Consider the following 12,634-nt stretch of genomic DNA (forward strand, 5'->3'; position numbering starts at 1 on the left):
TTAATTTTCTGAAACGGGTAAAGAATGAAGGGGATGGGGTGGGAGGTTTGGCGGAGTGTAGAAATGGGTTGAAACAGCTGCTGTGGGAAATGAGAGATGAAACTGAATAAAAATGAATAAAAGGGGTATAAAACAACCAGAAGTCCCAGCTGAGGCTGGAAATCATAAATTTGTTATGGAGCCAATCAGTTCAATCTTATGATTTTTCCCTAGCAGTTCTGCAGCCTCAGAGCAGGGGTAGAGAAAACATATGGTGGGGTTCTAGTAACATGATGGGCTAGGTATGCAAACTGACTTCTCCATGGAAAACAAACAAAAAAATGCTGGACAAAGTGAAACAAGTATCTTCTTAAAGGTATCAAAGAGCTGGAAAAATAGTAAGGAATTATAAGCTAAGATCTAACTGAAGGCAGAGATAGGAAGTTACCTCCCTGAGAATATTCAGTGACCCTAATTTAAGCTTCAGGGACCAAGCCATATGGTATGTAATAAGACAAAGCTAAGGGCCTATCCAAGGTAGGGAGTCTAATAAGGTTCCTCCCCAGATAAGACCGAAATGACAAGGAGCTAAACCATCAGCATACTAGGGAATGTAAAATAACCCCCTACACACACACACACACACACACAGAGACTACAAGGAAAGCAGCCTAGGTACTGAGTGGAGGGCACTTGCCCTGAGAGACGGTAAACAGAATCTCATCTAATAAAGATTTGTAGCCTAAATTATATTACCTAGGTGCTTGAGATCAAGCTCTGAATTTATTTTAAAGTAGACCCACACTGGTAGTGTCATCAAGCATGTGGCAGAATGCAGATTCTCATTGCTGGAACCTACCCTCATCCTAGACCTGAAAGTGTTCCCAAAAATCATTTTCCAAAGAAATAAAGATATCTTAATTAAAAATCACTAAAGATACAATGAAATGGGCACCATACATAAGACAAATAGGAAGTTCAAAATAAGATAGATTTGCATCCAAATATATAAGTAATTATATTTAAATAGAAATGGACCATGGGCCGGCCCAGTGGCGCACTGCTACAGTGCGCCGCTTGGGAGTGCGGGGGTGCTCCCGCTGAGGGTTTGGATCCCACATACAGACTGGCTGCTCACTGGCTGAGCGAGGTGCGGGCGCAACACCGAGGGTTGCGATCCTGTTGCCGGTCCCGGTCCGGTACGGGCACGACACTGAGGGTTGCGATCCATTGCCGGTCACGAAAAAAAACAAAAAAGAGAAAAAAAAAAAAAAAAAAAAGAAAACATAGGGATAAGTCTTCATGACTTTGGATTTGGTAATGGATTCTTGGATATGGCACCAAAAGCATAAGCAACAAAATAGATAAATTTGACCTAATCAAAATTTCATTTTTGTGCATCAATGGACATTATCAAGAAAATGTAAAAACAACCTACAGAATGGGAGATAATATTTGCAAGTCATATATCTGATAAAGGTCTAGTATCCAGGATATATAGAGAATTCCTATAACTCAAAAACAAAAATGGACCAAATTCTTATGTTAAAAGATAGTCAAACTAAATTTTAAAAATCTACCCATATGTTATTTACCATAGTTACATTTGAAACATAAAGAAACAGAAAGATTTGACAGTAAAAGGATGAAAAAAGACATATCACTCAAATACTAACCAAAAGAAAGCTGGTATGGCTATTTTATGATCAGACAAAATAGATTTTGAGGCAAAAAAGCACCACTAAAAGTACAGAGGCTTATTTCCTTTTTATAAAAACCAAATCCAACAGGAAGATACAAAAATGTTAAATTTTCATGAACTTAATAATAATTTCAAAATAAATAAAGCAAAAATTAACAAAACTACAAAGAGAAATAGACAAACTCACAATCATAATGACAGATTTTATACACATCTCTCTCATAATTGATGGAACAAACTAGACCAAAAAACTCATTAAGTATATAGATGACTTGAATAACACAATTAACAAATTGATCTAATAGAGTATATAACACTGAACCCAACAACTACGGAATGCATGTTCTTTTCAAACCCACAGAGAACATTCACCAAAATTGACCATATACTGGGTCATAAAGCAAAAGACTGAAATAGTACAAATAACATTCTATGATCACAATGCAGTGAAGCCAGAAATCAACAAAAAATGGTAACTAGAAAAACTAGATATGTTTGAAAATTTCAAAGCATACTTCTAAATAAACCATGGGTCAAGAAGAAGTTATATGGGAAATATAAAATACTTAGAACTGAACTAAAATGAAAATGCTAACTATCAAAACTTGTGGGATGCAACTAAAGCAGTCCTTAGAGGGAAAGCTACAGCCTGGAATGCTTGTCTTTGAAAAGAAAGGCTGAAAATGAAAGAGGTAGGTATCCATGTTAAGGAGCAACAAAAAGAGAAACAACAAAATAAATCCAAAGAAAATATATGGTGAAGTTGATCCAGGATTAGGGGTTGGTAGGACAGATGTGGTCAAAGTTAATGAGCATGAGGGAATTGAGAAAGCTAGTGAAAGTGTGGTCACTATAATTGGTAATGGGGATCAAGCTGATCAGGGAAGGGGTGTAAAGTCAGGGAGAAGCAAAGAGGGAATATCAGGAAGATTGGAGAATAGGGATGGGTCTAGGGACATGAGGGCAAAAAAGACATGGGTCACAAAGCAATTTAATGGAAGTGAGGGAGGGAGAGAGCAAGAGGTTGACAGGAGTTTTTGACCAGCATGAAAATCTTAAGGTAAAGAGTTTATATATGAAACAATTCTAAATGAAGAAAACATCTGGGGGGGGGTGACTGATGGAGTTTGGGTGTGTTGTTCCCTCCAAAACAGGTGTGGAATTCTGATCCCCAATGTGGCAGTGTTGGAAACTGATTGAGTCATGGGGGCAGATCCCTCATGAATGGATTAACGCTCTCCCTAGGTGGGGAGATTAATGAATGAGTTCTCACTCTGTTAGTTCCCGCACGACAGCTGGTTACTTAAAAGACCCTGGCACCTCCCCTCTCTCTCTCTCTTGGTTCCTCTCACCATGTGATCTGCTTGTACCCACCGGCTGCCTGCCACTTTCTGCCATGAGTAGAAGCAGCCTGAGGCCCATGCCAGATGCAGCTGTCCCAGAATCATAAGCCAAATAAACCTCTGCTCTTTATAAATTACCCAGTCTCAGGTATTTCTGTTATAGCAACACAAAATGGACTAATACAGTGACCATGTGAGTGGGTTGCTGAAATGGGATGGAGTCCTCTAAACATCTGTTATAAGCCTTTCTTTTACTCTACACTGGTTTGTAACACCTTACGGGATAAGGAATCATCTTACTCATCTCTACATCCCCATCATGGGGTCTGACAGATGGTGGATGCTCAACAAATGCTTGCTGAATTGCATGAGTTAAAGATATTAGAATAGGTCAACGAACTCTAAAGTTAGGATGTAGAAGGGTCATTCACATGTAAGTTCAAGTTCTTCAGGCTTGTAAGAGGAGCTGAATTGGTGGGTACAAGAATCCCTGGTGAATGGGGAGGAGTAATCTAGAAGTCAGCAGATCAAAGTAGAGAAAAATTGGAAAAGGGTGGCATAACCATATTGTGTGCCCTCCAACCCAGAAGGGGTTTACAAAAGGAAGTTTTGGGACACTGTCCAGAGATGACAAAAGAATATGCCCCCTATCTCTTCATTCTAACATATAATGATAATGGGGTTATAAGAAGCCTCCATCTAGGAGGGTCATGAGAGAAGCAGCCTTGTCAAGGGAGAAAGAGTTTCCATAAAGACAGTATAGAACATAGTTAGGAACAGCTTTGGTGGAACAGCTTTGGCAGAACATGTAGAACCAGCCTTGAAGTGAATCTGCCACCTACTATTTGTATCATATTGGGCAAGTTACTTAGACTATCTAAGCCCTGGTTTTCTCATCTGTAAAACTGGAATAACAATAATAATGCCAACCTCAGACAGCTATTGTGAGTACAAAATAATATGAGTATACTACATACAATGTCTATAGCACAGTGCCTGGTATATAATAAGCACCCAATCAATAAAAGTTAGCCTTGAATGAAAAAAGCCACCTAGGAAAGATTCTGTTGCTTGGGGAATTTGTCCAGACCAAAAGGTTTCAATAATAATAATGTTTCATTTGGCTGTAAAGAGGAACAGAGAAATGAGATGGTGGCTGGAGAGGAATGTTGGGTCAAAGGAGGGCTGTTATTTAATTAGGGTTAGTTTCTATAGCTATTAGAAGTAGTTGTCATTATTATCACTATTACTATTATTTCTTTGATGGCCTACTATAATAGAACCAAATTAGAAATAAATAACAGAAGGAAATTTGGGAAGTTTACAAATATGTGGAAATTAAACAACACAGTCCTAAATAACTGATAGATGAAAAAAATCACAAAGGAAATTATAAAATACTTTGAAGTAAATTGAAACAAAACCAAAACATACCAAAACTTATGAGATGCAGCTAAAGCAGTTGATGTTTAGAGGGAAATTTATAGCTGTAACACCTATATTAAAAAACAAGAAATAATTCAAATCAATAACCTATCCTGCCACCTTAAGAAAGCAGAACAGAAGAACAAATCAAATACAAAGCAAACAGAAGGAAATAAATAATAAAGATTAAAACACAGATATATGAAATACAGAATAGAAAAACAGTAGAGAAAAGTAACAAAACCAAAAGTTGATTCTTTGAAAGGAACAGCAAAATTGACAAGCTTTTAGTTAGACTGACTAAGAAAAAAAAGAGAAAAGACTCAAATTACTAAAATCAGAAATGAAACAGGGGACATTACTACATACATTACAGAAATAAAAAGGATTATATAAGAGAGCACAATGAGAAATTGTATGCCAACAAATTAGATAACCCAGATGAAATGAACAAATTCCTAGAAACACACAAACTACCAAAACTGATTCAGGAAGAAAAAGAAAATTTTAATAGACCTATAACAAGTAAGGAGATTGAATGAGTAATCAAAAAACTCCCAAAAAAGAAAAGTCCACGAGCAGATAGCTACACTGGTAAATTCTACCACACATTTAAAGAAGAATTAACACTAAATCATTCTTAAGCTCTTCCAAAAATCCCAATTTATGAGATCAGCATTATTCTGATACCAAAACCAGATAAATACACAAGAAAAGAAAACTCAGACCATTATCTCCTATGAATATAGATGTAAAAATGCTCAAAAAAGATTATTAAATGGATCCAGCAGCATAGCAGCATATAAAAATGATAATATACTATGAACAAGTGGGATTCATCCCAGGATTGGAAGGTTGGTTTAATAACCCAAAATTAATTAATGTAATACACCATATCAACAGCATAAAGGACAAAAAACACATGATCCCCTCAAAAGACACAGAAAAAGCATTTGACAAAATTCCAACCTGTCATAATAAAAAAAAAATACTCAACAAACTAGGAATAGAAGGAAACTTCCTCAATCTAATAAAGGGCATCTATGAAAAATCCATAGCTAACATCATACTTAATGGTGAAGAACTGAAAGCTTTCCCCCTAAGATCAGGAATAATACAGGGATATCTGCTCTCACCAATTCTATTCAACATTGTAATGGAGGTTTTAGTCAAAGGAATTATACAGGAAAAAGAAATAAATGGCATCCAGAATGGAAAGGAAGAAGTAAAACTATCTATTTTCAGATGACGTGATCTTGTATCCAAAAAAATCCCAATAAATAAAATAGGGAGAAAAAAGCTATTAGAACTAATGAATGAGTTCAGCTAGGTTGCAGGATACAAGACCAACATGCAAAAATCAATTGTATTTCTATACCATAAACAATCTAAAACAAATTAACAAAACAATTCCATCTACAATAGCATCAAAAAATTAAATACTTAGATATAAATTTAACGAAAGAAGTGCAAAATTGTACTCAAAAACTATAAAACATTGTTGAAAGAAATTAAAGACATTAATTAATAAATCAAAATTCCATATTCATGGATAGGAAGAATTAATTTTGTTAAGATGTTAATACTCCTCAAATTGACTTACATTCAGTGCATCCCCTATCAAAATCACAGATGGCTGCTGTGCAGAAATTTACAAGATTATCCTGAAATTCATATGGAAATGCAGGGGTCCCAGAATACCCAAATACATTCTTGAAAAATATGAACAAATTTGGAGACCACACACTTCCAAGTTTCAAAACATGCTGCAAAGCTACAGTAATCAAGACAGTGTGGTACTGGCATAAAAATAGACACATAGATCAATGGAATAAAATGGAAAGTCCAGACCCCCTTGCATTTATTTTTCATTGCTTTTTGACAAGGGTTCCAAGACAGTTCAATGGGAAAGAAAGAGTCTTTTCAACAAATGGTGCTGGGACAACTGCCTATCCACATACAGAAGAATGAACTTGGACTCCTTCCACACACTTTATACAAAAATGACCTCCAAATGGATCAAAGACCAAAATGTAAGAGGTAAAACTTAGAAATATTCAAAGGAAACATAAGTGTAAATCTTCATGGCCTTATATTTGGCTATAGTTTCTTAGATATAATATCAAAAGTATAAATAACAAAATTAAAAATTAATAAATAGGACTATGTCAAAAATAAAAACTTTTTTGCTTCAAAGGACACCATCAAGAAAGTGAAAAGACAACCCAAAGAATGGAAGAAAATATTTGAAAATGATGTGCCTGATTCAGGACTGGTAGCCAGAATATATAACACTTACAACTCAATAATATGAAGCCAAATAACTCAATATAAAAATCGGCAAAGGATTTGGATATTTCTCCATAAAAAATATAGAAATGGCCGATAAGGACATGAAAAGATGCTCAACACTGTCATTAGAGAAAGGCAAATCAAAACCACAATGAGATAACACTTCACACCAAGTAGGATGCCTATAATAATAATAAAAAAGATAAAAACAAGTGTTAGCAAGGATGTGGAAAATTGGAATCCTCATACAGCACAGGTGGGATTCTAAGACAGTGCAGAGAGTTTGGAAAACAGTCTGGCATTTCCTGAAAAGGTTAAACATGGAGTGACCATATAATCCAGCAATTCTACCACTACATATGTACCTAAGAAAAATGAAAACAAACATCTACACAAAAACATGTACACAGATGTTTATTACAGCATTATTCATGATATCCAAAGAGTGGGAACACCCAAACTTCATCAATTCATGAATAGATAAACAAAATGTGAGATATCCACGTAATGGAATACTATTCAGCTGTAAAAAGGAATAAAGTACTGGTAGATACTATAACATGGAGGAAGAAAACATTACACTAAGTGAAATAAGCCAGACACAAAAGGGCAAGTATTTTTATGATTCCATTTATATGAAATGTCAAGAATAAATCTATAGAGACAGAAAATAGATTAGTGGGTTCCTGGGGGAGTGGGAAGGAATGGAAGGTAACTGCTAATGGTACAGGATTTCCTTTTGTGTTGATGAAAGTGCTCCAGAATTATGCTGATGGTTACAACTGAATGAATATTCTAAAAACCATTGAACTGTAAAGTTTAAATGGGTAGATTGTATGCTTTGTGGATTTTATCTCAATAAAAAAACAAGAAAGAAACAACCAGAAAAGCAGGGTGTAGCATAGGAAATTTCAAGCCACTTAGAAAAGCCATGAGGCCTCTGCAGTAGAAATGGCAGCTTGGGGGTTTTACTTAAGAGAGAGACTCGTTAAGTGGCATGAAGGAAATCCAGAATTCCTTCTGGAATCCTGTGGAGGATGCAGAAGGCAGCTGAAGATTAAGAAGCAGCCTACTTGCCAGGCAGTTGCTGTGGCATGAGATGAACAGCCCCAAAGAAGCAGCTGTGGGTGGAAAGGCAAAGTCAGGGGCTGGATAGAGGATATGGCTGAAGTTTACATGGTTAGCAGCACCACTAGGAGCTGGGGTAGGAATTCTGGACAGTAAGTAAGGACAGACAGCAGAGCTTCCTGACACGATCATTGTGTATTGCTCATGCTGAAAGAATAAGCCATAAATTGTGGACATTTATGCAGTGGATTGAGTGAAACAAAATTAGCTACACTTCAACCAGGATCCAGCAGAGGTTATGGGGCTCAGATTTCAACTCCTCAGTGCTATGAGTGAATTTGGACTTTAAATTGAATATTTGCACAAAAGAGACTTTTAATTCAGAACAGACTTTTATATCTTCATTGACAGTGTTAATCCTTACTCTGGCCAACCTGTGCCTCCAATCAACTGAAACAGGTGTTCCAAAACACAATGAGATTAGTTATAGAAAAACAACAATTTTTTAATAATTAAATTTGGAAGTGGGGCACAATAGGGTTTGTACTATATACATTTTCACACCCCAATATATACATAGAGGATGTTAGATGAATTCTTTGAGGGAGAGAGAAAAGAGAAAAACAGTCACGTAAGGATTTTCTAAACTATAGTAGACACCTTCGTGTTTTGGTTGTTCACAACTCCTCTAACCACTCCAAATAATACTCTTTGATCATCCTCTCCCTAAAAAGCTTTCCTTTCCAATCTACAACTAGCTAGCTTTATTCATTCATCCACATTCAGTGTAGATACTAGCATATCTAAATCTCAGTAAAGAGTTTATATAATTTTGTCTCAAGAATGTAAGTAACAAAACAACATTCAATTAGTTTGCACTCCAGTTGACAATAGATGTAAATGAAACGACTAGAAAAGAGTCCAAGGTAGATCATGGTGCCTTGGCTCATAAACGTGCTCATTAGATAAAGGATTTAGGAAGGATGGCTCTGTTTTGCAATCAGGAAGACAAAATCGATTTATCAATTTGAATTGAAAAATAGGTAAAAAATGTCAGTATTTACTCACATATTCAAATATAAAAGGGAACTGATCACCACCTCCACCACCACAACCATGTGTACAAGGTTAGATCAAAGTGGTAGCTAAGAATATTACATTCTCCAGTTGTTCAAGGATGACAGTTGAGAAAGTTTGATGACAGAGGATAAAAATAACACTTGTTTGGGAATAAAGTTTTTTTTCACTGAACTATGTGAACGTTCCTCATCTCACCCACGCCCCCAGAAACCTAAGAAAATAATTTTGCAACATTAACAAGTTCACTACCTTATCAAATTATAATTATTCTTGTTTTTTGAAATGAAAAATAACTGTGTTGTAAACATAAGAATAAATTGAGTTAATGTTAAGATAGTCACTATTCGGCTTACTTCGATTTCCAGTTTTACTATATCCTAAACAATGTGCATAACCTCTGTTCAAATAGTTTTTCTAGTTGTAAAACAGAGCATTTGACAAGAGTTGGTTAATAGTAATTTAGAGGCAGATGCAGAAGCAGAAATGCTTACAATCTGAATATGCCTTGTCGACAAAGAGACTATGGCCTATTTACATTTTTTATTTAAAAGAAATATAGAATCTTTAGCTCCCAGCTTGACAGTCAGTTACAGAGAGCAGAAGGCACCTCAACATTTCCTCTGGAGGGTATTATCACTGCACTCCAGTATCAGCAGTGGGTAGAAACACATGTGCTCTATCATTACTTTGACCTTTATACTTCAAGTCAAGAGAATCCTGAGCAAGGTCAGTTTTCCTATCCAGTGTGTACTTTGCATAGATGTAAAAAAAAAAAAAAAAACCACTACATACACACACACACACACACACGTTCACAGACTTTTTCCTGTGGATTTCATTCACGTTTGAATGAAATATGTTTGTTTCTATGCTGGTGACTTTACAAGAAAACAGGCCAGGAGAGGCATTTCCTCAAAGGCTAAAAGAAGGCATTACCACCACGACCACTACTTGCCAGGGGATTTATAAAGCATCTTGAGGCTCAATGTTAGTATGGGAGATGAGCCAAGCTCAGGAGAAGTTAATACAGAAAAAAAGGTTAGTGTTTTTTTATTCCTTTTTAGCCAGCTAATACAACAAAGTACTTTAGATAGTAACTCCTAGTCGTCAGGTAACGATGTCTTTTCTGCAGTGATCACATTGGGTTTGTCTATTTTCTTTATGCTAGTGAGGTTTAGAATTGGAATTAAAATCCTTGGGGGAAAAACTATTTTTGTAATTCAGCTGGGGTGTCCTTGTTTTTGGGTTTCCCATTGCATCAGTCCCTTAGCCTGGCATGATAGCCATGATAGTACTTTTTCTTTTAGATAAAATGCAGAACTAAGGACATGGCTACTGGCGCTTATTAAGGATTCCTTGCTATTTTCACAAGAGTAGGGGCGTTAGACTCTTGTCTACTGGCCAAATTCTAAATTGGGAGATTACATTCTGCTTTCCTAAATTCCCCTAGCAGAAGCAGCCATCCATGGTATCCTACTTTGCTTCCTGTGTTAAACTGTTGTGTAATGTCATTAAATGGCTCTGGTTTTCTACTCTAGAAGTGACCATTTTTTTGTGGGGTGGGGAGTAAATTGGTACCTATTTTCTGATATTGTATTGGATTCAGTTTTAAACAAAAAGTAGGTTGTGAGAGTTAAGGATAAAGTTCAAAACAAAGCAAAACATCCTAATAGTGTACCAGGTGTTGTGGTGCTTTTTAAAAAAAAAAACAAAAACAATCTGCTTTCTCATCTGCAAAAAAATAATAATAATAATGTAATATTTTACTCCTCTAGTAGTTGACAATGAATTGTTATTTGCCTCAAACATAAGGTTAGTTCTAACAGTGATGATGAGGCTTGAGAGGATGAAATCATATATCACAAACCAGTTCAACCTCTCTTTTGTCTTTAGGCTGCATTTAACCATTCCAGGCAGTCATCTATTTCATAAAATCTTTTTGAAAGGAGAGTCTTCATCTTTTCTTGGTAACACATTTCGGTGTCTCTCAGTCTTTCCATAAAACGAAGTTCTTGGGCTGGCTCTGTGGCTCACTCGGGAGAGTGCAGCGCTGGTAGCGCCGAGGCCCCGGGTTCGGATCCTATATAGGGAATGTAGGGATGGCCGGTGTGCTCACTGGCTGAGCGTGGTGCAGACTACACCCTGCCAGGGGTTGTGATCCCCTTACCGGTCAAAAAAAAAAAAAAATAGTTCTTATTTTTGTTTAACCCTGGTTCTATCTACTGTAGTTTAGTGTCACTATGTTTTGTCCATCACTAACCTTGTTATCATATATTGCTATTGAGAGGCAGGTATAGCATAATGGCATAATTTTTGTAGTCAGACATGCCTGCATTATTCAAATCCTGGTTCTGTCACTTTCTAGGTGTGTGATGTTGCACAAGTTACTTCTGAAGTTTAATCGCCTCATCTGTAAATGAGCAACCTCAGAGCGTTGCTGTGAAGATCAAATGTGATAATATATTATTTTGAAGGATTATGGGGTAGGATGAGGCATGGTACTGGGCACCTAAAAAGTGCTCAACAAATAGTGGATATTTATCTGATTATGTACACAGATCTAAATTCATAAACTCTTTGAGAGTGGGAAGCATACTTCCAGTGTATGCTCTGGATTTCAACAGAAGTACAGTGTTGTGCATAGTATGGCGCAGAGGCTCAATATTTACAGAACGAATAAACTTCTTTTTGTTTTTTGTTTTTTCCCCCTGAGTGGAATGAACAGACCCTAGCTATTTCTAAGATACCACACAGTAAGATGAAAGGTGATAAAATCAATCAATCTTCTCCTCTTTCCAAATATGCGGAATACCTGACGTCTAGAAGTTTTGGAATGGTGTAGACACAATGCAAATAAGTTATATTTTCTAATTCTATCAAGTTCACGTGTGTGAACCTTAACACTTGATTATTATCACTATTTTTAAAATTAAGCTGCATCTTAGGTGCCCAGAATGGAATTGACTCAATCATCCGCCTCCTCATCCATTCAACATGTTTTAATTGAGAAAGTTAAAAATGAATATTAAGAACTATCTAAATATACAGTTGAGCAAAACCTTTCAGCTTGTGACTAAGTACACCACCTTCCCTATTTACCTCTAAGATCTGTTTACTACAGATACATATCTAATGCTTTGTTCCCAAGACATAAGACAAAAACAAAACCCCAAAAAGCCCACCGCTGCAAGTCCCAAAGCACAATCAACCTCTTTGAACCAATGCGGTGTTGGTTAGGACTTTATTTCTTGCTCTTAAACGTTTTCACGGGGCTAGGAGGGGAAGTAAGAAGGACGAGTACAAGATACATAGATTCAATCAGGCTTGAGTATTTGTCATAAGGAAAGAGTATTGCTTTTTTACCATAATCCCGCAAAACCTCTGGTGTGTGCTTAGGTCGGTGTTAAAGACACCGCAGCGTGGCCATATCCCCAACTGCTTTGTACATACTTTACAGGGGCGGTCTCAGGTGTGGAGCTCCGAGCACCTGCTTGTTCACACTCCAACAGTTCAGAAACCAGCGTATTTGAGGCCGGGTGGCTCAGGTTCCAGGTAACTGGGCTCAAGTGTCACTAACACTACGTGCAGCGGGGGTCACCGAGCTGTGCTTTGAGACCTTGATGCCTACTTCGGACTTTCGCCTTTTCCCCCCCGACACTAGTTTCCCTTTTCCTTCTTCCCCGGGCGTGCCCACCTCCTCCCTTTGCTCCCACTCTCCACTATCTCGCTCTCGTTTCCTTCACCT

The sequence above is a fragment of the Galeopterus variegatus genome, unplaced genomic scaffold (genome assembly GCF_000696425.1).
Source record: "Galeopterus variegatus unplaced genomic scaffold, G_variegatus-3.0.2 Scaffold2018, whole genome shotgun sequence".
Taxonomy (NCBI): domain Eukaryota; kingdom Metazoa; phylum Chordata; class Mammalia; order Dermoptera; family Cynocephalidae; genus Galeopterus; species Galeopterus variegatus.